We start from the raw sequence: 5,059 nt of genomic DNA, 5'->3' as shown, positions 1-5,059 counted from the left end.
GCTGAGTGCCAAAGAATTGATGCTTTTGAACTGTAGTGTTGGAGAAGACTCTCGAGAGTCCCTTGGACTGCAAGGAGATCCAACCAGTCCATTCTAAAGGAGATCAGCCCTGGGATTTCTTTGGAAGAAATGATGCTAAAGCTGAAACTCTAGTACTTTGGCCACCTCATGCGAAGAGTTGACTCATTGGAAAAGACCCTGATGCTGGCAGGGATTGGGGGCAGGAGGAGAAGGGGACGCCACAGGATGAGATGGCTGGATAGCATCACTGACTCGATGGACATGAGTCTGAATGAACTCCAGGAATTGGTGATGGACAGGAAGGCCTGGCATGCTGTGATTCATGGGGTCGCAAAGAGTCGGACACGACTGAGTGACTGAACTGAACATGTTTAATTAAATCTAAGACTATGAAATATATCATTTTAGTTTGTTAAAATGTGAAAAATAGCCGTTAACTTCTACATGCCAGTTTCTGGAAAACTGTTTATCTTAAAATCAACAAGACATGCATGTAAAAGCGTTAAGATAATACCCTCCAGTGTCCCAACTATAGTCGGGATAGTCATTCTCAAGCCAGGTTGCACTTCAAAAACACCTTAGAACACCTGCCTAGTTCCTGTCCAAATATTCAGAAACTCCAGTAACTGGGGAAAAGAGGTCCAAGCACAGTACTTAGGAAACTCTCCAGATGATCCTGTAACTGGAAACTGCTTAAAGATATGCAAGCCTTTATGTTGGAACTTGAAAAGGAAAATAAAGATGTGAAGGCAGTTCTATAACTTTATTCAACAATCACAGTTAATTCTTTTCCACATTAACTGTCTGTGGATTTTTAAAAGTGGTGACAGACAGGTATGCAGGTAACCAGCATATAGTAACCCACATATAAAGCTTGTTTGGTCAGTCTTCATCCTCATTACTTTTTCTGGATGACCACATATGGTTACAGTATGGGACATTCCTTATTCCTTTGGCCCAGTAGAGCCTGGTACTTGGTATCAATGTGCACATCTGGAATTCCTATCTCCTTCATGGCAAATTTCTGGATTTCTTTATGTGCCCAAGGGGCCTGCTTCTTGAAGCCCACTCCATGGATGCACTTGTGAATTTTGGTTGTATATTCTCTAGTCACCACCTTGTTGATGGAGGATCAGCTTCTTCTTTTCACCACCCTCCTTTGCAGGAGCCATCTTGCTGGGCCCTGGTTGGGCCCAGCGATTTTCCATCTTATGGATATATTTTTTTTATTTTCCTTGATTTTCTAACTGCTCTTTGTTTCCTTGCACTCTTTTAATGTTCTTAGATCATGCTATCTATGAAGTCATCTTCTTTTCCTCCTAGAGTTGACTCATTTCTTCTCTTCTCCTGCCCCAGTTTATTACACTGATGATGATAGTCCTGCCTGTTAGCTTTCTTCTTGAAGATTTCCTTCGCTGCTGTCCTGATTTGATCCCATGTTTCATGGTAACATGACTTCCTGGAAAGATAGGGAGTGTTTAAGATCATGGACTCTAGAGTCAGACAGACTGCCCAGGCTTAGATCTTAGTTCTACAACTTACCAATAACATAGGTAACTTATTTGGCTCCTTTATAACTCAATCTCCTGTTCTATAAGGAAGTAATAGTATATTCTTCATAGGATTGTCATGTGGTTAAACGGAATAATACATGAACAAGACTCAGCACGGTGCCTGGCATAAAATAAGCACTTAGTAAATGTTAGCTATTATTAATTATCTGCTTTATTTATTTCTCTTCTCCATCTTTTGCTAGAGTACATCCTCAGTTGACTTCCTAATCATGAGTGAATACAAATATTCTGAGGTTTTGTGAATCTGAAATATCTTTATTCTGCTCTAACACTTAATCGACAGTTTTGACAAGTTTAGAATTCTAGGTTGTGATGACTCATTGCCTACATAACCCCAGACTTTACAACTGTTGAAACTATCATATCTACTTTCTCTAGTGTTTCTGACTCATATTGTCACTTTTACCTTATTTTATTTTTTTGAAATGATTCACTAAGTTCAACTCACACTCAAAGCAAGGGGAACTAGGCCCCACTCTTGGAGAACCTAAGAGAACATGTGAACATATTTTAAGCCAACATGGTCTGCCCTCTGGTACCAAATTATTTACATTCATCTGACATGCAAAATATCCTCAGCTCATAATGAGCATCCTCAAAGTCCCAGAACTTTATAACATCAGCTCAGTGTCCAGGATGCTTCATCTAAATTAGGTCCAGGTATGAATGAGGCTCCTCAGGTGCAATTTTTTTTTAACCTAAAAAAAATTTTTTTGACCCTGCTGCAGTGCATGTGGGATCTTAGTTCCCAGACCAGGGATCAAACCCACACTCCCTGCACTGGAAGGGCCATGTCTTAACCACTGGACCACCAGGGAAGTTCCCTCAGGGGCATTTTCTTAAGCATAGGTCCTTGAGTACACCTCCTCTCAATCCAAATACCGCAACTTAAAGGTACAACCAACACAGGCATAGACTAATCAGAATAGACACTGCTTTTCAAAAAGAAGGAAGTGAAGAGGTACTCAAAGGTCACTGATCCATAGCAAATCTGAAATTCAGCTGGACACAGGTTGACTCTTCCTTCATTGGGATGCAAAGCCTGAGAATCATTTCCCATAGCTCCAGCTCTACCCTCTGGGCTGTTGAGTTCATCCTTGGAGTCATTTTTCCTTTTTTGTGGAGGATAGCCTATATCTGCAGCTGCATAGTTGTCTCAGTCTACTAACTAACTGTAGTAATTTGTGGCTGCAAAGCACTCTTTCACTGTACTGTCTCCATGCTTTTAAGCAAGCTCTTCTCTATGCTGGGCTTCTGCTAAGACTCATGAGTAACAACATTCTTCTCGACTACCAGTTATAGAGTAACATACAGTTTACTTTGCTTTATGAAAGTATGCTTATATTGCAGAATATTTGGATTGACTGTGTGGATCACAATAAACTGTGGAAAATTCTGAAAGAGATGGGAATACCAAACCACCTGATCTGCCTCTTGAGAAACCTGTATGCAGGTCAGGAAGCAACAGTTAGAACTGGCCATGGAACAACAGACTGGTTCCAAATAGGAAAAGGAGTACATCAAGGCTGTATACTGTCACCCTGCTTATTTAACTTCTATAAAGAGTACATCATGAGAAATGCTGGACTGGAATCAAGATTTCCAGGAGAAATATCAATAACCTCAGATATGCAGATGATACCACCCTTATGGCAGAAAGTGAAGAGGAACTAAAAACCCTCCTGATGAGAGTGAAAGTGGAGAGTGAAAAAGTTGGCTTAAAGCGCAACATTCAGAAAACGAAGATCATGGCATCCAGTCCCTTCACTTCATGGGAAATAGATGGGGAAACAGTGGAAACTGTCAGACTTTGTTTTTTTGGGCTCCAAAATCACTGCAGATGGTGACTGCAGCCATGAAATTATAAGACACTTACTCCTTGGAAGGAAAGTTATGACCAACCTAGATAGCATATTCAAAAGCAGAGACATTCCCTTGCCAACAAAGGTCCGTCTAGTCAAGGCTATGGTTTTTCCTGTGGTCATGTATGGATGTGAGAGTTGGACTGTGAAGAAGGCTGAGCGCCAAAGAATTGATGCTTTTGAGCTGTGGTGTTGGAGAAGACTCTTGAGAGTCCCTTGGACTGCAAGGAGATCCAACCAGTCCATTCTGAAGGAGATCAGCCCTGGGATTTCTTTGGAAGGAATGATGCTAAAGCTGGAACTCCAGTACTTTGGCCACCTCATGTGAAGAGTTGACTCATTGGAAAGGACTCTGATGCTGGGAGGGGTTGGGGGCAGGAGAAGAAGGGGACGACAGAGGATGAGATGCCTGGATGGCATCATTGACTCGATGGACGTGAGTCTGAGTGAACTCTGGCAGTTGGTGATGGACAGGGAGGCCTGGCGTGCTGTGATTCATGGGGTCGCAAAGAGTTAGACACGACTGAGCGACTGAACTGAACTGAATACTCTAATTCCTTTAGGAGACTTTCCTGGCATCTTTTCTCAAATGTCATCTGTTCAATTCTGTTCTTAATAATTTGTCTTTGATAAGGGCTGTATCATTAGTGTTATCTGTACTAATAAAATATGAAACTATATTTCAGTGGTATTCACTAAAATGCAAGTAGTATCAGTCAGAAGTGCATTCAGCTACAAAGAAACAGAAAGCCTGCCACCAGTGACTTAAACAAAGAGAGAGATGTTCTTGGCACACTTGGGTTTGTCTTCTTTTCTCTATTTTTCTCATCTCCCAGCCCCATCAGCAGTGAGAATCTGATTAGTCTGTAAGTCTCTAGCAGGTATGAATATAGACTATCTCACGGGATAACCTTTGTGCTGTGCTGTGACTAGGAAAAGAGGGTTAGTTCTGACAGAAGCATCTGGTTTGTGGGGCCTTGGAAAAGTGTCTGTGCACCTCTTTTGAAAGGGGCAGGATAAATTTCAAGCACTCAGGGGCTTTACTGCTCCTTGAAGGCAGATGTATTTTTGGTCATCTTCATCCATTTACCAAACTAACATAAACTTTATGGTAAAGAAAGTGGGGTTTGTGTGTCCTTTGTAAATTGGAATTCTTGTCCTAGTTTTGAGTATTTTACCAATAATTTGTGGGTTTCCTAAAAATATAGGAGTTGGACCTTAGAATCTCAGCACTTTGTGGTTCTGATGGGCGTGGGAGTGGGAGGGTTAGATCATACTCTGAGAAACTCTGCCTTAGAAAGTTTTATCCCTTTAGATTTTCAAAGCACTGTATGCAACCTGGTTAGCAAAGCTCTGGAAAGTAAGTTTATAAGTATAAATTTAGTGCTTTTTTTGAGATCTGAATCTTAGTCTCCACCTTTTCTTTACCTTTCAATGTTTTTCACTTCAGATCTTTACTTCCTTTGCATTATTCCATTAGACATTTGACCAAACTTACCAAATAAACTTTTCCTTAAATTGAATATGAACATTTGGAAGAGCACTGACACGTTCAGTATTCAAATATTTTATGATCTCTGGTAGGAGTTGATTCTCTCTGTG

The 5,059-nt window shown here is 40.9% G+C and overlaps 1 pseudogene; it reads right to left on the bottom strand.

Moving 5' to 3' along the window:
• Positions 1–801: 801 nt before the first annotated feature.
• On the bottom strand, positions 802–1,193 carry LOC129659127 (60S ribosomal protein L31-like; annotated as a pseudogene).
• Between the last annotated feature and the right edge of the window lie 3,866 nt (positions 1,194–5,059).

Source organism: Bubalus kerabau, chromosome 8 (assembly GCF_029407905.1).
Source record: "Bubalus kerabau isolate K-KA32 ecotype Philippines breed swamp buffalo chromosome 8, PCC_UOA_SB_1v2, whole genome shotgun sequence".
Classification (NCBI taxonomy): Eukaryota; Metazoa; Chordata; class Mammalia; order Artiodactyla; family Bovidae; genus Bubalus; species Bubalus kerabau.
The sequence above is the reverse complement of the archived record's forward strand: the minus strand, read 5'-3'. Positions and strand labels throughout refer to the sequence as shown.